General features: G+C 33.9%; 1 long non-coding RNA gene across 1 annotated transcript; it reads right to left on the bottom strand.

Annotated features, from left to right (window-relative positions):
• Positions 1-10,866: 10,866 nt before the first annotated feature.
• LOC107843724 lies at positions 10,867-19,621 on the bottom strand. The gene is made up of 7 exons (XR_007045477.1): positions 17,323-19,621; positions 16,899-16,941; positions 15,199-15,257; positions 14,470-14,530; positions 13,915-14,301; positions 11,510-11,568; positions 10,867-11,442 (listed from the first exon to the last, which is right to left on the bottom strand). It is a non-coding gene; the product is annotated as an uncharacterized LOC107843724 (long non-coding RNA).
• Positions 19,622-22,058: the final 2,437 nt, after the last annotated feature.

Raw genomic sequence — 22,058 nt, 5'->3', positions numbered from 1 at the left:
TTAGTTGAACAATTTAAAAATGTTATTAGTACTCCTATAAACTGTTTTGTAGGTTTGATTGTGAATGAAGCATTTCAAGTAGCATCGATCATTGAGAAGCTACCACCTATGTGGAAAGACTTCAAAAACTACTTGAAGCACAAACGCAAGGAGATAACTGTCAAAGATCTTATTGTTCCACTACGTATTAAAGAGGATAATAAGACTACTGAGAGAATGTCAAAAGGGAATTCTATAAGTAATGGAGCACATATTGTAGAAAATGATCAAAATAATTCTAAGAAAAAAAAGAAAGTTGAACAAGAAACCATCAACCCAAGAAGAAATTCAAGGGAAAGTGCTTCAACTGTGGCAAGATTGGACATAAGTCCACGGATTGTCGTGCCCCTAAGAAAGGAAAGAAAAAGGACCAAACAAATATGATTGAGTCCAACAAAGAATGTGATGATCTGTGTGCTATGTTTTTAGAATGCAACTTGGTGGGGAATCCTTGCGAGTGGTGGATGGATTCTAGTGCCACCCGCCATGTTTGTGCCAACAAAGAGTTATTTTTGTTATGCGCTCCGGCTCAAGTGGAAGAAATGATCTACATGGCTAACTCTACTACGGCTAAGGTAGAAGGAACAGGAAAAGTGGGCTTGAAAATGACTTCAAAAAGGTCTTGACATTTAACAATGTCTTGTACGTTCTGGAATAACGTAGGAACTTGATTTCTGTTTCACTTCTAGACAAGAACGGATTCAAATGTGTAACCATTTCTGGAAAAATTATAATTAGCAAAGGAGAAGTGTATGTAGGAAAAGGCTAACTAACCGAGGGCCTTTATAAGATGAATGTAATGAATGTTGAAATAAATAAAAGTTCAAATTCTTCTTACTTGCTTGAGTATTATAATTTAGGGCATAAACGTTTAGGCCATCTTAATTATAAAACATTATATAAGTTGATCAACTTGAAGTTTTACCAATCTTTGAGTGCAATAAATCAAAGTGTCAAACGTGTGTGGAATAAAAGTATGCAATGCATCCTTATAAGTCCGTTGAAAGGAATTTCAATCCTTTAGACTTAGTACACACTGGCATTTGTGATATAAAGTCAACAGCATCACGTGGTGGGACAAAGTATATCATAACTTTTATTGACGATTGCACTAGATATTGTTATATTTACTTGCTAAATAGTAAGGATGAAGCAATAGATGCGTTTAGGAAATACAAAACTGAAGTAGAAAATCAATTAGAGAAAAAGATAAAAATGATAAGAAGTGATAGGGGCGGAGAATATGAATCTCCCTTCACTGAAATATGTTTACAGAATGAAATTATCCATCAAACTACGGCCTCGTATTCACCTCAATCTAATGAAATTGCGAAAGAAAAAACCTATCGCTGACCCTCTTAACCTCCACTACCTGCCTTCTAAGCTCTTCATCCACTAAGATACCAACTCTATTCCTACGCCTCTCGCTACCAGAGTAACATAACTTGAACCCATATACATCCCTAGTCTTAGACCCTACCCACTTAGTCTCCTACATACACGCAATATTGATCCTCCTCTTTCTAAGAATCTTCACCAGCTCTATAGACTTATCTTGAAGAGTCCCTACCCAACCCTCAGCCTATCAACTCTAGCAACATGTCTTCCTCTACCACCCCTAATGCCAGACCTTTCTCTCCTCCCCCACCCCCAAAACAGCCCCCCTCCCAACCCCCTTGGACATGACCCTATCCTACCATCAAAGCCCACAGCCACAACTCCACAAGAAAACAAATAACGATAGTAATAAAGCAACAACAAAAAATAGAAGGCACAAGCAAAGTATAAGGAGTAAATAAGGAAAAAGTCTATCCCATAACATTGTCACAGTCTCATTATATTGAAAAGGTACTTGACAAATTCAAGTATGTGGAATTCGGTATAGTCAAGACTCCTTTGGATGTGAGCTTTGCACTTCAAAAGAATGAAGGTGAAAGTGACTCACAATTGGAGTACGCAAGAGTATTGTGATGTTTAATGTATATAATGAACTCTACAGACCAGATATAGCATGCGCTATTAGTAAATTGAGTCGGTATACAAGTAATCCCAACAAAACTCATTGAATGGCAATGAAAAGAGTTTTAGGGTATCTTAAATACACTCAAGACTATGCCTTGCATTATAATAAATATCCTGCGGTACTTGAAGGATATAGTGATGCAAATTGGATCACCGGATCGAACGAAGTAAAATCCATAAGTGGATATGTATTTACTATCGGTAGAGGAGCAGTCTCTTGGAAATTATCCAAGCAGACTTGTATTGCTCGCTCTACAATGAAATCTTAATTTATCGCATTAGATAAAGTCGATGAAGAAGCAGAATGACTCAGGAATTTTTGGAAGATATTCCTTATTGGACCAAACCAGTGGCACCAGTATGTATACACTGTGATAGCCAAGAGGTAATAGGTAGGGCAGGGATCATGATGTACAACGGTAAATCTCGTCACATACGATGAAGACATAATATCGTTAGGGAACTTCTCTCTAGTGGAATTATCACTGTTAACTATGTAAAGTTAAAGGATAATATGTTGGATCCACTTACAAAAGGCCTATCTAGAGAAGGAGTGGAAAGGACATCCAAGGGAATGGGTTTAAGGCCTAGGACAAGTCAGCATAACGTAACTCTACCTAGCAGACTGTAAATCCCAAGAGCTAGGTTTAAGGAGATCAAACAAAGTTGTGTCTGACAGGTTCAACATTGTCAATTATCCAACCTATTCTCATGATGTAGACAATGTTCTGTAAATAAGGATAAGACTTAAGGTGAAAAGTCTTTTAATGATTATCTAAATTTGGAAAGTTTGACCAAATAATTTAATCTATAGGATTGAACGTTTAGAAATCACCTATGCGAGGGCGAAGTGGAAGCCGTTTCGAGGAGAATGTTAGTAAAGGCCTATTCTCTAAGCTCTCATCAAACCGGGATGTGTTCATGGCTAAAAAGAACAAAACCATGAGAACCATAAATGTTAAAAGGCTATTTATGTGACATGTGTTGTCTAGGTGTACACTAAAGCTCGGTGGTTCAAAGATATCAATTCTACCGATTGATCGAGTGCATTCGATGCATGTTCACTACGGAAAGTTCAAAGGGAAACCCACTTATCCAGATGCAATCAGTCTTTGCTTGGTGATCACATACTTGTCCATAAAAATTTTATGAAAAATAGCCATTCCCATTCATGTGGGGTATTGTTAGGTTTAAAGTATATGAAAAAGTGTGAATGAGAGAGGAAAAATGGTGGAGAAAGGACACCAGTTTAAAAAGTGTACTCATAAATTGGAAAGTTCACTCTTTCTCCCACATTGGTGGAAGAAGAGATTTTATGAGTGTTTAAAATAAGGGACACTTACTCCACATGGTAAGTGAGGCAAGAAATAACAGATGCCTCGCGTCGTCGTCGTCGTCGCTCGCTTGGCTCGGCTTTGGATTTGGATTTGGATTTGGATCGATCGATGAGATCTCTCTTTTTGGACAAAGTTTATTTGACAGAAATTCAGTTCAATACTCTATTTGTATACATGCATGCAGATTCCGAAATAGTGTTTCGAAATAGTGCAGTGCTGAAGCGAAGGAATGTAATCCTTCAACGAAATGACACACTGATTAATGAAATGGTATGACTGTTCGGAAAAGACACATTCTTTGGACAACAGACATGGCTTTTCCAGAAAGGTCACACATTTTAAGTGAACCATTGCCACTTTTCAGAAGAGACACATGTTGGCTATATAAACCTTCTTTCATCCACAGGTTTAGGAATGAATTTTCTGAAATAAAAACTCTCTTCTTGTCTTGAAAAACTTTCTGTGTGATCTATCAAACCGTTAAGTGAATTCACTGAATCCAACAATTAGAGGTACTACTATTATTCGGATTAAAGACCATTTTATCCTGGGAGGAATATTTCAAAACCTCAGGTACAGTGAGAGGAATTATTCTTTAAGGAAACTCCGTGAATTCGGAGGACTTGGTCTTAAATTATGTTTCATCTCATTTCTGAATCTTAACACACTTCTTAAATAGATTATTCGTAATCTAGTGTTGAAGGTGTTACAGAACTTCATAAGTATTCTTGTCTTGGACTTGAACTATTGTTGAAGTTTGTGTTTATTATTTACAGATTCTTGTACCCGAATACATAAAAGATAACAAAACCAACTTATTTTCCAGGAAAACTTTTTCCATCATAACAAACACACCCTTAATATATTGTAGATTATAGATTATAGATATATTATAAATATAGATATAGATTATAGATATAGATATATTTAGTCTATTTAAAATATAGCCACTTCTGGCAATCTTCAAATTGAAACTGATATTGCCGCTACTTCTTCTATGCCAGAACTTTGTGTTTGAAGTTAAGACAATTAAAGACTAACATCATAAACAAAGTTTTAAAATTTGAAAACTTGAAAATCAAATTCAAACCTGAGATCTGAAGTTAGTATTTGACAAAATCAAATTTGAACTTGTAGATCTTTGATCTTTCTGAACCGTATGTCCAAAATTACTTTTGAAGCATCTACATGTAGATCTTTGAACTTTCTGAACCGTATGTACAAAATTACTTTTGAAGCATCTACAGAGGCGGACCTACCTTGGCAGTAGAGGGTGCACGTGCACCCGCTAGCTTCGAGAAATACTCTGTGTATATAATTTGTATATCTCTGTATATATCAGGGTGTTATGTTAAATATATGTTGTGCACCCCTGAAAACAATTGACTTGATTGGCAAGATGGTTGAGCATGCCAATTAAAGTTTTTTTTATTGAGTGATGACTCGGGTTCGAAGCCCAACAACAACATTTTTTTATTGCTCCTTTTTCCAAATGCACTATTTGTTTGTTGTTTTCTGTTTGGAATTTTAAGTGCAAACACACACACACATATATACATACATACATACATACATACATATATATATATATATATATATATATATATATATCAATTGATTAAAAAAATTTCCTACTTAGTAATCATTTATTTTACACTTTCTTTTTTTTCTTTTGTGTATTGTGGACATTGTTAACGTATACTCCTTTTTATTTTATTTCAAAATACAAGTTCCCCTCCAACTTCAAAATGTAGATATTCTCGCCATCTTGTTCTGTAAATGTTTATTTCTTTATCTTTTGATTATTGACTTATTTTTTATTTAAAAGATTAGTAATTTAAAGTTTGAGATAGGCTTAAACCAAACGTTTTCCGTACAACCATCTAGCAAACAAATCTCTCGAATTTCATATTTTTCAAAACAAAAATTATTATTATTTAATATATAAAAGTGTATTGAATTCAAGTATGATGGATAACATACTTTTTTCATATTAAATCTAATTAATGATATTTAATAATATTAAAAGTTTGCTTATAAAATACTATAATTAATAAGTTTTCAAAGAAGTGAATGTCAAGCTTTGACACTATTAATTACTATGTTAAATATAAAGGTACATCCGTCAAGTTCAAATTTTGAGTTCGTCTCAGAGCATCTAGATTTTAAATCAATTTATAAATGTGACTTATTCCAATATAGATTTTTTTTATTTCAACTTTGTCTAAATTGCTGGAAGCACCTTGTCTTTTGCTGGAAGATATTAGCTATCATGAAGATTGAAGAAAAGGGAGGATATAATAAAAAGTATCCGAAGCTGGCCCCATGGAGGAAATTGTTGCTGTCGTTTTCCCTTCATCATTAAGCAAATATTTACTGTTTCGATGCAAAAACATGTTACTCTACTTTTTAATCATTCATTTATTCTCAATTCTTGTCAATCTTGTTCTGTCAAGATTTTACAATGGTGAGCAAAAGCAGCTTCTGTTTTTGCTTCCTAAATCGTAAGAGCAGCAAAAGTACAAAGGAAGAAGGATCGTCGCATTCAAAATCATCAAGTCAGAAAAGTAGAGCTATCAATATGAACAGTGGAGCTGATGATGGTAGCCATAGCCAAGCCACCACCACCACCAATTCTGATGCAAACAACGCTGGAGCAGCGGCAGTTGCGGCCATGGCCACCTCTCATATAGCTGGCATGGATGGTGGTGCTGATGGTAGTTCTCACGGTGGTGGTGGTGGTGGGGTTGGCGGCGATGGCGGAGGAGGAGGAGGAGAATGAGATATGAAAGCGATGAGGTTAATGGATTATAAGTATAATAAATTCATACTAATACAGTTTTTTCAGATTCAATTTTTTGTGGTTTGATTAACGTGTGATGGTTGCGTGTGGGAGTCACCATTTCAGTTATGGTGGCATATTCAGTTTTTTTTTTTAGCCGGTGGGCATTGATCAGTTGATTGTATGTGTATGCCACTTTGTTTTCTGGAAGTAAAAAAAGAAACTTTATGATTTTCTTGGTACATCGGAATAGTAACTTGTTACTCCCTCTCTTTAATTCGTTAAAAAAATGACCCCTCTTTTCTTTTTTAATTACTTTTGTTATAAATATACCGTGAATGTCTACTTTACTATATATTATATATGTCTATTTATGAAAACGTTACAAACTCCAAGATTAATTTTTTCCTATAAATAAAGGAGTTTTGTTTCATTGTAATTCACTATCTCTCAAGAGAAATAAAAATTGGTCTCTCTATTCTCTCCACTCTTGTTCTTTATTTTTTATTATTTAATAACATGTTATCCGCACAAGACTCTACCAAACAAGATGAGATTATAAATCTAAAGGTAATTTCAAGGTAAGTAATTCTTATGTTATCCTTCTTTTGTTACTAATAATATAATTATTGTTGGATTTAAGAAAAAATAATTGGTTTGGAACCAATTAAGTTTTAAATTTATTCCTCAAGAACAATATTATCAAAAGAGATTATAATATATTGGGTTTAAGTCCCATCAATTTATGCTCAAGACACCTTTATATGGGTAAGACGTTGAATTTGAATCTCAATGTATCATATTGATGATATTATGATGGCTAAGACAAAATAATGTGTTTTTAATGAAAAGTCATGAAATATTTCTCACTGAATATTCTCTATTCCATGAAGTGAATGTAGTAGCAATATATGATAAGTGTGAAATATGACAACTTACTTCATTCTTAAAGTGTATATGACAGCAGTGCATAATATGTTTGAAAGAAGACAAGTGATTGAATGCACGAATATAGGCGTGGAGGAATAATATGATAATGATCATCAAAAGTGATGAGACTTTCACACGCATATTATGATCATAAGATATGTTAGAGAAAATTCTCTACATCATATGTATGCCTCGATTTGCTCCTAAAGTAGCAATATCATAAAAGAGGTTATAAGCTATCAATTTGATAGGCTTAAGACATGATTATATTTCATTCATAGGAATGAGAATTTTAATTGTTATAAGCATAGATCCATTCCCTCAGTGAACGTGATGATATTTAGTGAAGCTTATCAACAAATGTGAACTTAATTGTGATGGCTTCACAACTCACCTCCGAATGAGGCAGAATAATCGAGAAGAGTTATATTTTGAAATCTACTTCTAAAGTAGTAAATCTGAAATTTATTCATGTAATAGTAAATCTGAAATTTACTAAAGTAAAAAAGTACATGTCATGGTAAACTTGGTGTTTGCTAGAATAAAAGTCCATAAGTTGACATAAACGATTATGATATCCCGAAGATGTGCATATTGAGTATTGGACATGTAATGAAGAATTAGAAAATTCTTCAAGAATTATTCATGTTGTTTGTTCTCATGATAAGTTAGTTGGACCAACTAATTATTGGATTGGATCCCTCAAATTCTGAAAAATATAAAAAGTGAATAAGGGTCCGTTCACCTTTAATGTGATATGTTGAAAAGATGCATCAATAAGATAATCATATGTATATTTATTGTCAACCTGTAGTTTGACATTCATAAAGTTGTTTGCTTAATAAAATTGAGTTAAGAGCATAACTTTCAGATTGTGCAATCAAGACAATTCATCTTCATGAAAATGATTTGGCATTGAATACCTTCAATAAATAGCTAAACCATTCCTGATGAGAACAAAGCTTCATGTGTTGGTCTGAAATACGATATGTTGCATACAATAAGACTTCCATGTATTAGACCAATAAATTATGATTATTTCTCCCCTCTCAATTGGTTCAAGGTCAGGAACCAACTATTTCATCTAATAGTTTTGATGTGCGGTATACAATTAATAAATATACCATGATGCACAAAGATGTATTCCTCAAAAAAGATGGAGGATGTATGTTAATTTTCCTAACATAATGGGGAGATTAAAAGCAGCTACAAAATATGTTAGAAATTATCATCAGATCCTCATTCAAAAGATAATTCAAGCCATATGTCGAAAACATTTACTGACTCAAATTTAATCTCATATCTAAGCTGCAAGTACTTCTATTTTACATTTTTAAAGGACAAATTCTACACATGCATGAAGCATGGTAGACTAATCGATTCCAAATGAAATAATTCTTGAAAAGGATAAGGAGCAAATAATCATAATAAGAAGGCAATATGCTCTTGAAGAGCCTACGACATAACACTTCATGAAACCTATGAGAGGTTCAGGTACCTGAAAATAATGAAGTGATGAGATCTCAAAATGTTATGTCACATTGTGAACCGATACAAAATGATATATCATAATGATATCTTTGATACAATATTGGCGCAATATTGTAAAAGATTACGAGGATCTAAATTATATGTTTATTTAAACATGCTGACGTAGAAATATTTACCAAGTGACATGAAAGGATACATCTCAGTAAGTGTAAAACTTATTTGATTTACAGTTCAGACACTTGAAGATGTAACATATGAAATATTGAATATTGTCACTTGATAAAATTTAAATAAAAACTTTCTAAGGACTCAAGATGTTTGAAGCATATAAAAGTTTCTGGGAAACTTAGTTAGAATCCTTATATTGTATAAGCTCATAGCTTGAAAATTATTGAAACTCTTGGAGGGTTTTCAAAAGCAATAGAATATTTGCTTAAATGAGAAACAAGCATAATTGAATAAGGATTCATTCCGACCTCAAGAAAAAAAATGAGGAACTCCTTTGTTATGAAGTATCATATCTTAGTCCAATTGATGCACTAATGTATCTTGTAAATACTACAAGGCATGACATAGCCTTTTTTCGTCAATTTGTTAGCAAGGTATAGTTTTGCTCCTACTAGGAGACATCGAAATGAGATCAAACATATGGACTTATTTTACTTTAAATATTGTAGTCCTGATCTTGTTGGTTATGCTGATATTGGGTACTTATCTGACCGTATAAAGCTCGATCTCAAATAAGCTATATATTTACATGTGGGGATACTACTATATCTTGGAGATATACAAAGCAGTCTATCTAGCCACTTCATTGAACCATGATAAGATAATAGTTATTCATGAAGCTAGCCGAGAATGTGTATGGTTGAGGTCCATGATACATCTTATTCGAAAAAAATGTGGTTTGAAATGTGACAATGCACCCACAGTTTTATACATAAATAATACACAGTTTTACCATATATTATGTATGTCTATTTATGAAAAAGTTACAAACCCCAAAATTAGTTTTTCCTATAAATAAAGAGGTTTCGTTTCATTGTAATTCACCCATCAGGGATTTTATTTCATTGTAATTCACCCATCAAGAGAATCTCTCAAGAGAAATAAGAATTACTCTCTCCATTTTCTCTAACCTTCTTTTTTATTCTTTATTAGTTTATAACAACTTTTTAATTTTAATTTTTCACGTGACATATTTAAGATCACAAGATTGAACATTTTGATACATTTGACATATTTTTAATTTAAGACCACAAGATTCAAAAGTATTTTTTATTTTTTTTAAACTCCGTATCAGGTTAAATTAGGCCATTCTTGTTTTAAACGGAAGGAATAATATTGCTGATCTTTTGAGTTATTATTCCCTCGGTCTTAATTTCAAGTGCAGTAGTTTGACAGCTACAAAGTTTAAAAGTAAAGAAAGTTGTTTGAATTTAACGGTATAGTTTTTAAAATATTGTAGTCTTTCATTTGGGAAAAAAATTCGGCCAATTATAATAAGTAATGTTCATTGATATTGTAGATCTATGCCACTTATATCATACTAGTCGGCTTGCCCCACGGTCCAATATTGATCTTTAAAATTTTTACGTTATGTATAATTTTATCATTTAATTAAAATCTCTATTTGTTTGGTTGATAAATTTTAAGTTAGACATATATTATTATATTTATATTGATGAAATTTGTATAACAAACTCTTAAGTTGTTCAAACTTTTATGGCATTGATAGTCAATTATATTTTTTAAATAATTTAAATTTTTAATTATTATAATTTATAATATTTTTTCTTTTATTCTACTAATTAGAAGTGACATAGTAAAATTATTATAGCAAAAACTTGTGAATTTTTTTCTAAGTGGTCCTATTTAAGACGTCAAGTTAATTTAAAATAACCAAAAATAATTTATCATTTTATGCCTATTTTATCATTTTAATTAAATATTATTAATTTTTTAATATTTAAATGACTTATAAAAACGTCAAAAATTAATGTATTATTTTATTTCTATTTTATTTTTTTAGTAAATATCATTAACTTTTTATTTTTTTAATATTTAAATGATTTATAATAATTAATTATGAGTAATATAGTAAAATCACGGTTGAAGCAGCTGAAACAGTCATGTCATAAATATCTATTTTAATTTTTTTAATTTTTTAATACTAAATAACTTACAATAATTAATTAGGAATAATAAAGTCAAATCACGATTGAAGTAACTGAAGCAGGCATGTTGACCATGAGCAGCCTGCTTGAGCAACTTATTATGATTTATTATATAGGATAGATAAAAACAATATTTGGTTGAGATCAAATTTAAACATATACGCTCATTGAAGTAATTAAAAGTGGTAAGCCACGTTTATTACCACTTATAAAAGTACTAGTGAGGTGCGCCCGTGCTTATCCTTTTAAATGAAATATAAAAAAAATTATTCATTGAAACGTTTTTGCAGACTAGTTCTCTTCACAAAAACAAAAGGATGAATATTCTTTGTAGTTGTTCGTATTTGAAGAGTTAAAGGCCATCTCTATGTGCCAAAATCGGGAGACTTGAGGCGCAAAAAAAATGTCATGATATGCATCTACATCAGACTGAGCATCCTCGTTCTGAAGAATTGGAGCACAGTTTGATCTTGCTTTTTCGAGCGTGAAATTTATCCACCATCTGAATTTTACACGTCCACCTTGCCTTTGTTCCATTGCAGCTACAGAGGTGAGATAGAAAGTTGCTCATCTAGCCCAACGATTCATTGTTTATGTGGCAATGCAACGGCATGTGGAGAATTCTAAATCATTCACCGTTGAAGCTAAAATTACCAAAGAACAGCTACAAGATATCATAGATTTAGAATGCGATCAAGAAAACAGAGTCATTTCAAAAGCTACAACCTTACCATGTTTGAGCGCAACCCACGAAATGCAATATGAGTATAATATGGCAAGATTGGATTTCCTGCATGATGCCAAATGACATGTTTACTTATCGTACCAGCATATCTTAGGTTGAAGGTATGAGCATTTGAATTATTTCAGAAGAATATATAAAAAGAGATAATTGAAATTTTATTTTTCTAACCACAGCATAAAACAATCGTAACTGATTTCATGAACCAGCAACCAAGTCATGCTGTGTCTGCTTGCGATTCTTCTTCGAAATAATACAAACAAAAAAGTAAATTACTATTACCATTCGAAAGAATCAAAAGAAAGGCAGAAGAAGTAGAAAGGAATAAGGGTTTCTTCACCTCCTCCCAAGGTATCAAACAAGGTGATCCTCTTTCTCCCTCTCGTTTTATTATTGGTGCTGAAGTGTTCGTGAGACTCCTTAACAGACTCATTGACAATGAGCATTTTTTACCTTTTTTCATGACTGATAGAGGACCTATTATTAATTATTAATCATCTATCATATGCAGATGACATTGTAATTTTCACGAGTGGAAATACGAAGTCCATCAAGATGATTATGAAGCAAATCCACTGGTATGAAAGAAGCTCGGGACAAAAAGCGAATAAGAACAAGTGCTTCTTTCTAACAGCTCCTAGAACCGATCCAAGCAGAATCAACAAAATCAGGAGCGCCACTGAATTTATGAAAAAGAATTTTCCTTTTGAATACTTGGTTGCCCGATATACATAGGAGAAAAGAAAAATGAACATTTTGAGAAAATGCTTTCTAAAATCATCAAGAGGTTGGGTGCTTGGCAAAGTAGAATTCTCTCCCACAAAGGAAAATACATTTTGATCAAACATGTGCTTCAATCTTTAGCTATCTACACTCTCATTGTTCTTACTCCTCCAAAAGGAATTGTCAAACAAATAGAGAATCATTTTACAAGATTTTTTTGGGGATCCGCAATTGAAAAAGATAACTATCATTGGAGTTCGTGGGAGAACATGTGTTACCCTACCAATGAAGAAGGGAAAGGTATGAGGAGGATGAAGGACATATGTGAAACTCTCAACATAAAAAAGTGGTGGAGATTCAGAGAACAAGATTCCCTGTGGGCAAAGTTCACCAAAGCTAAGTACTGTGTCACAGCACATCCTGTGACAAAAGTATGGGTGTTTGGTAATTCTCACATCTGGAACACTCTCACCAAAACAAGATCCAAAGTGAAAAAAAAGCATGATTTCGTATATTTACAAGGGTGATTGTAGTTTCTGGTGGGATAACTGGACAGGATATGGTGTTTTAGCAACATACACTCCTGATCTTAGACATTCCACAAAGACTAAAGTGAATGAGTTCTTTCAGAATCAAGTTTAGAATGAACAAATGTTTCGGGAGATTCTACCAGAGTGGATAGTTCAACACATTATCCACATCAAGATAGGATCCAACACTAGATCAGATGTTCTCACATGGAAAGCAACCAATGATGGTTCTTTCTCCAACAAATCAGCATGGGATCTTATAAGGGAGAAAAAAAGTTCTTAACTCTCTTTTTTCCAATATTTGGCATAACTGTATACCATTTAAATTATCTTTTTTAGCTTGGAGATTATTAAAGCCTAAATTACCTTTTAGTGATGTCATTTGCAAGTTTAGAGGAAGAAATACACTTGATTGTTTATTCTGTGATACATCAGTGCCAGAGACAGTCAAACATCTCTTCATTGATAATGAACCTGCCCAAAAGTTGTGGAAATTCTTTGGACAAGCTTTGGGAATAACATACACAAGTAAGTCAGTAATGGTGTTCTTGCGAGATTGGTGGAAAACTTTAGGTAAGAATCAAGTGCAAAAAATGATGATCCAAATTACACCAGTAGCAATATGCTGGGAATTGTGGAAAACAAGATGCTCCTGTAGGTATGGAAATCAAACCAGGTTCTATATCCGAAGGATAGAGCAACAAATTTTGTGGAATACCCAGGCTGCTATGGATAAAGCTTATCCGATGCACAAGATGGACTTACCATGGAATCGACTTTGTGAAGTGGTGGAGAACATGGTACCCAAAACCATCATTAAATCAGTGATCTGGAGCAAACCAATGGACAAAAGGATTAAATTCAACACTGATGGTAGCTATTTACGGAACAACGGAAAAGCAGGGATTGGAGGGATTGCTAGAAATTGTGAGGGAAAATTCATCTTCGCTTTCGTTGTCCCTGTTATTGCTAGAGACCATAATGCCGCTGAGGAAATGCTGCCAAATACGCTGTGGAATGGATGTCTGACCATGGACATAGGAAGGGGATTATTGAAATGGACTCCACGATCATGGTAAGAATAATGCAAAAAGAGCCTATTCATAATATGTGGTTAAAGGGCATTATTGAGGACATAAACCTGAGAATTACTGATGCCGATATGAGTTTTGCACACTGCCTTCCTGAGGGTAACAAGGTAGCGGGTTGCCTTGCCAAGCTAGCCACCACGATAGAGCATCCTACTCACTTTCACAGGTATGATAATTTGCCTGCAAATGCGAAAAGCTCATTTATGCTAGATGAATGGCAGCTTCCTAGTTTTAGAATTCGGTACAATAAGGTCAACTTCTTTGTTAGTTAATTAGTGAAAAATAGTTTAGCCAGAGAATGCTTTCACCCTTCTTGTGCATTCTCTCTTTTGCCTTGACTACGTTGCAGTCAATGATGTATATTTGGGGTACGAACTTGTCCCCCAGTATTGTGTTTTTGAGGCTCATCATGATCAATATACATCCCCGGGATCTACCTGGAACTTGAATTAAAAAAAAAAAAAAGAACAAAGGAGAGGAATTCCAATTAGGAGAAATCCAATGTGAAACGTAAAGAAAAAATGAATTACCAGAAAGAAGAATTTTTCCAAACTAAAATTATGTTCATATTTATTTTGCTTCAACACTTAATTAAACATCATTACAGTTAGACTATGATGAGACCAGCTCTTCATAACTGCCTCTCCGCTAATTCCAACCCCAAAACTGCAACAAATAGAAATTTGAAATCATCAAAAATAGACTTTTGATTGGAATCCAACGTGTCGTAAAGTACCAAATTGATGCAATACAATTAAGGAAGTGAAAACTAAACATTTTTTAAATAGAAAAACAAATAAAAGTCTCACAGCAAGAAATATACCATGAAATAAATACGAGGCGGTTACCATACGAAATTACAGGAAGAAAAAGGATAATTGTTTATCAGAAATTTCAAGAGAGAGCGAAAGAGCAGTACGGAGTAGCAGAGAGAACTTGTAAGTCCCAAAAAAGTGAAGTTGTCAATTTAATTTGCTAAATAACAAAATCTTTCACCGTACAAAGTATCTTAAACGCTATGCACCTCGATAATTTACGTCTTGTTGAGCCAAGGGCTCATTGGAAATAAGCAGTCTATCTCCAAAGTTGGGGTACAGTACGTGGACACTTATCATCTCTAGATCCAATTTTGTGGGAATAAACTATGTTATTGTTATCGATCTTTTTCTTCGGGTTCTATTGATCAAACTGATTTAGAATTCGAACACAAAATGGCTAAAAGATGAATTAGTAATATGTCTTCTATTGCCAAAATATAACTTGAAAGCATATGCCATCAGACTAGATATGACACGATTATTGGCCATCTACTCAAGCAGTTTAAGTAGATTTACCTGCCAATAAAGAATTCCTTGTGTAGTAGCTCCAATTGGAATATCGTCACTTCTTGCACCTGCAGCATATAGGTAATTCAACTATTAAAATTGCTTCGACTATCGGAAGATAACTATATCACATGTCCTGACAATGGCAGAATTTATCATACACAGCTACACCACAGGTGAGAATTTGAGATGTACATGGTTGAAATACGTATCCAAAAGTTTTAACAGATTTTGTAGGAATGTAGCTGCAATTTTGAACATTAGGCTAAGATGTTTGTTATTATCTTTCTCCTTTGTTGTTGTTACTGCTCTATTACATTCCCATTCTCTTGCTTGTAGTTTTAGCTTATTAGTCAATTACTAAGTCCGCTTTATCCCCCAATGTCTTTGTTATATCGCAGTGTTCGTTACATTACATTTTAATATGAGGCCAATTCACTATTTGTTGCTTCTATTTTCTTTCCTAGCTCAACGCGTAAAAGTTCCATTGATAGTTTTCTTTTTTTTGGTGTTTCCAACATAATTTAATTGATGGAAAATAAACTTCAACCACAAATAAAAATATGAAGAAACAATAATTTTATTGATAAATGATGGGGTACAAATCTGTTCCTCCCTTGATTCTTCTTTCTTGATTTTCTCCGTAATTCGAGGGCCGTCAGTAGCATATTTCTCGAATATATGAAGATTTGGATATGAATTTCTCCGTAATTCAAGGACCGTTAGTGACATATTTCTCGAACGTAGGAACATTTGGATTTGATCTTCTTCGTAATTCGAGGACCGTCAGTAGCATATTTCTCGAATATATGAAGATTTGGATATAAATTTCTCCGTAATTCGAGGGCCGTTAGTGGCGTATTTCTTGAACGTAAGAACATTTGAATTTGATCTCCATGAAAGGAGGTTTGTCTTCTTGATATATTTGATGAGGGTTTTGATCTTTATGAATATTCCATGAATTTATTGGGACATGAATTTATTGGGACTGTTTAGGTTGAGTAGCTATTAAGATAGATTTAGTATAAATTACCCCAAAAACTCTAATGAAAATTGAACTTTTTTTTTTTTGTAGAGTCCACAAAATTTCAATGTCTATATCTGGATCTTGTGATAAATGTTCAATTCTGCACTCAAATTTTTTACGGGCCAATGTTTATATTACCAAGAAGTATTTTCAATGACATGAATAAAATATTTAGAGGGTATATGCAGCGCAGCACTAAAAAGAAGAAAAAGGTAGCTTTAATAACATGGGATATGAATTGTTATCCAAAACAGTTTGTTGGTGGGTTGAACATTAAAGGATGTAGTAATTGGAATGTGGCATCTGTTGGCAAGTTCATGTGGTAACTTGTAGAGAACAAGAATTCACTCTGGGTAAAGTGGGTACATAGGATCTATATGAAAATTTATACCAACATCTGGTCACATGAAGCACCTGAAGATTCAAATTGGTGTTGGAGCAAAATTAATGCATCAAAAGAGAAAATAAAAGATTGGTATCATCAAGGGAAGTAAAATCTCACAGGGGGAGGTACCTATTCTATTAGCAGAAACTATAATGTAATTCTGGAGCCTCAAACTAAGCAGGAAAATGTAATTCTATAGCTTGGTTGGCTGTTTCTTTTAACCAAAGAAAGACAAAATCCACGTGCCAATTTCTCTAAGCATAGCACAAAATTAAACTAGTAATAAATTGAAGTCACCTGGGCTGAAGAGGAAGCTCAATGAGGCATCGATCAGGGAAACCTAGAATCAAAACCAAAACCAAAACCAAAATGGGACTTTGTCATTCTGGTGTTGAAGCTATGTTTCAAAAGCTATGTGCCTCACTTATTAGATAACACTGCCTAATTAAAAATTCATTTGAAGACCCAAATTAATTCTGTAACAAAATTAAGACGACCAAGGCAACTGCATCTGCAATAGACGACCAAGGCAACTGCATCTGCAATATACTGTTTGTGTGTGAAGGGCAGATACTATGCCATCTCTGGATCCAACTTTTTATGGGAATAAACTGGCTATGTTATTGTTATTAATCTTCTACTTGTTCAGTCGATCAAATTGATATAGAATTCAAACAACAAAAGGACTAAAAGTTCAATTAGTAATATGCCAAAATATAACCTGAAAGCACATGCCATCATATTCGGTATGAGACGATCTTGTAAGGTCTAACTCAACAAGATTATCATAAGAGTTTGATCAAGTACCCATCTATAGCATATGTAGGAGTCTTAACAAAAGTCTTGACTAAAAACCAAGTCAATGACGTATAATCTTGATTAGGAAATTGCTAGGCAAAATCTGAACAATTTCTAAGAAGGTAGAAATACAAAAACTACCGAGTCTTTCAAACACGGCCTCTTCTTCTATATATATTTAATTTGCTTTTGCTTACTAATTCCACAATCTCCATCATATACAGAAAAAGTGATTACATCATCCTCATAAACACAGAAGTTCAAGATATTCTTGTGTATTTCTTGTTTTTATTAAGTTATGCCAAAACCTAACTTGAACGGAGCCTATTATGGCCCCTCTATTCCGCCACCAACCAAAACCTACCACCGTAACCGTGGTGGTCGCAGTTGCAACCCATGTAGCTGTCTCTTCAACTGCCTCTGCACTTGCATCTGCCAAATAATCTTCACCCTTCTCATCGCCCTTGGAGTCATCGCGTTAGTCCTCTGGCAAGTCCTACGTCCTAACAAGGTCAAATTCTACGTGACTGATGCTACGTTGACACAATTTGATTTGTCCACTGCTAACAACACCCTTTACTACGATCTCGCCCTCAACATGACTATAAGGAACCCCAACAAACGCGTTGGCATTTACTACGATTCAATCGAAGCTAGAGCCATGTATCAAGGCCAGAGATTTGCTAGTCAAAATTTGGAAGACAAACAATGAAATAAGGCAAAAGTCGAGGGATAGTTTCATACCAATTGTAGAGTTGTATGTCAGATTATTCCAGAGATTGGTACAAAGGGACATGATCACTCTTCTCCTTGGGTACACTTCTAATGGGCGTTCAAAAAATTTTGATCCTTATGTACGATGTGCGTATCATTCTGATATTCAGGGTCATAGTATTGAAGATTGTCGGGATTTGAAAAGAGAAATTGAAAAGATAATTCAAGATAAATCAATTATGGTGCAAAATATTGACAGTGAGAAAAGCTCTAGTCATGTTGATATGCAAACCAGTGGCTAAGATGACAAGCTCAGCAATTGGGAAGTCACTCCTCTCCTCTCTAGGATAAATGATTAGTAATTTATTTTTTTTTCTTTCTGTTTTTTGAATTATTTCAAGGTTGTAGTTTTGAATCTATCTTGTTTTTTTATTTGTCGTCTTTGTTTAAACCCTTCTATTTTTTCTTTCAATGAAATGTGGTGTCCCTTGTTGTTTTGTCTTATTTTAAATTTGTTTGTTTGTCTTTTTTTTTTCATCAATTCATTTTATGTTGATTCTAGTGCTTGACATGCCAGCAGAATTTTCAGCCAGATCTTAAAATTCAATTTAATCATAAAACATTGAATTAGAGGGCTAAAGTTGTCCGAACTACGTTTGACCTGATTCTTGCTATGACAAGATACGTAGGCAGACCTACTCTGGGGAACGGTCTAACCAAGTAAAAAATTCAATTTACCCAGTATGAAATAAAATTGGGGCAAAAATTTATTTCCTTAAGAGTCGATTTCAAAAGTTGTATGTTTCACCTAATGTCATGTATATTTTTTAGCCTCGTGTCGTCCTTTCTTTCTTACCCTATCCAAAATCCAAGTTACAACCAAAGAAAGACCTTCAGATCAATCTTTGAGAATGTCAAGGCTAAGAAAGTATGGGTAGATGAGGTTTCATATTGTAGGTACCATAAGGTGATAGTAAGTTGTGAGTTTAATAAAAATGAGAGTTTTATGGGTCAAAATCCTCATGGGCACCATAAGGCGATAGTGCACTATGAGAACAATAAAAAATGAGAGTCTTATTAGTAAAAATCCTCATGAACACCATAAAGCGATGGTGAGTTTATAAAACAATGAAAATGAGATAGTCTTTTTGGCGAAAATCTATTGGGGTGTCACTAGTTGAAGGAGGATTGTAATCTAGAGGGAGAATGTTCAAGAATGGCTCCATTTCAAATTCAATGACTGGGCTAAAGTTGATAGTGATTAGTTTGGGTAGATCAGGTTGTTTAATTCAAAATTCATGTCATAATCACTGGAATCAGTTGCCACACCCAGATAAAATTTTCGTTTTTGACATCTTTGAAAAAAAAATGTCTATTGTCTTTTCCTGTTCTTTTTGTACTTTTTATTTTTAAATTTTTGTCGTCAAATGAAAAATCATTGTCATCTTTCGCATATTTTTTGAGTCAAATTCATGTTAAGACAAGCGAGGAAGGGCTTCAAAACTGGCTACCAGCTTCTTCAATTGCACAAAGCAAGATAAAAAGTCAACACATGAAAGAGACATGATGTCGAAATAAGGCATGTAGAAAGTTTTGTCAATAGACGAGTCTGGGAACTCATAGAAATACCAAGGTTCAAAGGGTTTATTTGAGGAGCATGGCAAAACAAAGATACTGTGTTTGTTTCAGAGTCACTTCTAATAATCTGAGTTTGGGTCCATGATGCAGCAATTTGGTGACAAATGCTAATGGTTGAAAGCAAGGTTAAATGTGACGAGCGCAAGAGTGATTGCCACGGAAGCTAAACCCACAAACCTGCTACCATGTTTTTGAACTCACAAGTTTTCTTTGATGAAACAGGAAATATGTTACCTTCAAATCAAGGACTTTAGAGCATAAATATCAAGGGCTGTAATGCCTCATTTCCACAAATGCAGAAAGCAATGTTGCTGCACAGGTTTGATAATTAAATTATGGTAAAAATTCATCATCCTATATCCCTCGGAGACATACATCTTTGTCCAGATATTTCAATTTTTAATTGCTAGGTGATATACTTCTTAAATTGAACCTTGAATCCTAGAAAACGTACCTTTTAGTTGCGTCATTCCCCTTGATTCCTATCAGACGTACCTTTTAGTCGAGTCATTACCCTTGATTCCTATAAGACGTACCTTCTTCTCAAGTCATTCCCCTTGATTTCTATAAGACGTACCTTCTAGTCGGGTCATTCCCTTGGTTCCTATAAGACATACATATAGTCAAGTCATTCCCCTTAATTCCTATAAGACGTACCTTTTAGTCGAGTCATTTCCCTTGATTCATATAAGACGTACCTTTTAGTCGAGTTATTCCCCTTGATTTTTATAAGACATACCTTTTAGTCGAGTCATTCCCCTTGACTCCTATAATACATACCTTTTAGTCGAGTCATTTTCCTTGATTCTTATAAGTTGTACCTTTTAGTCGAGTCATTCCCCTTGATTCCTATAAGTCATACCTTTTAGTTGAGTCATTCCCTTTGATTCCTATAAGACGTACCTTTTAGTAGAGTCATTCTCCTTGATTCCTATAAGCCGTACCTTTTAGTCGAGTTATTCCCCTTGATTGCTATAAGACATACCTTTTAGTCGAATTCCCCTTGATTCCTATAAGACGTACCTTTTAGTCGAGTCATTCTACTTGATTCCTATAAAACGTACCTTTTAGTTGAGTTATTCTCCTTGATTCCTATAAGATGTATCTTTTAGTCGAGTCATTCCCCTTGATTTCTAGAAGATGTAGATGTACCCTTGATTTTTAGAAGATGTAGATGTACTATCTAGTTGAATCATTTCATTTAACCCCTAGGAGACGCACTTCCTTATCTGGGTAATTTGAGTTTCATATATTAGGAGATACACTTCCTAATTTTGGTCATTAGTTTTACTCTGAAGAGACGTATTTCTTTTACAGGGCTTTGATTCACCCTCTTTACTATAATTTTCAAAAGTTGTGATCTAATGACACTCACAAAATTTTCTAGTACAAACTGGGGCAAAAATTTTGTTCGTGTTTACTGAATTTTAGTTTCTGCTCGTGACCCTCCTGGATAATGGGACTTTTTTTTTCTCGTTCACCTTTTATTTTGAGTGCAGGAGCTCGCCTGATGAACAGGATGAAGAAATAGCAAGTCAGGAGCCCGCCTGAAGAACAAGGTGAAGAAATAACATATCAAGAACCCACCTAAAGAATAGGGTAAACATTATCAGTTACAAGTTCAGGAGGCCTCTTGAAGAATAGGGTGAAGATTGTCAAATTCAAATCAGAGGAAAGTTTGAAGAATAAATCAATTATCAGGTTCTTCTCTAATGCCAAAAGTCAACGAGAAGGACCATTTCGTGTTTCAAGATCAACTCAGAATAGCAACTATCTCACCATTTGAGAAGTCATGAAGATTCAAGTTAAGATTCCAGAAAAGCTGCATAGATAGGATCTTTCACTTGTATCTTCATTTTTTTTTATTTAAATGTAAAAGCAGAAAGTCGAAAACCGGAAACTCAAGGGAACCTCACTCGGTCTTTAACTCATTCTCTCATCATTTTACCATTGAACTACATCTGACCTGATTCTCTTATAACCCGGGATATGTAGGCGGTCCAAAATCAGGACTCGGTCATATCTTTTATTTTATTTTATTTTTATCCTCATTTTTTTGAATAATCGGAGGATAAAAAATTATTTATTTGTCTACTTGTTTGTATGAAAACTCTTCGAAATTTCACACAAAAATGGGCAAAATGTAGACACGTGATTTTTGATCCTCCCGGAGTTTTAACTTATTATTCAGCATTAAATATTTTCATTTTTGTCCAATATTTATTTTTACTTTTGTTTCATTTTTAATAAGTTTTAGTTGAAATAAATAAATAGTTAAAGTTACATTATGAGATATTTTTATTTTTA

This window comes from Capsicum annuum, chromosome 10, assembly GCF_002878395.1.
Source record: "Capsicum annuum cultivar UCD-10X-F1 chromosome 10, UCD10Xv1.1, whole genome shotgun sequence".
Lineage (NCBI taxonomy): Eukaryota > Viridiplantae > Streptophyta > Magnoliopsida > Solanales > Solanaceae > Capsicum > Capsicum annuum.
Note: the sequence above shows the minus strand (reverse complement) of the source record. Positions and strands in the feature narration are given on the sequence as shown.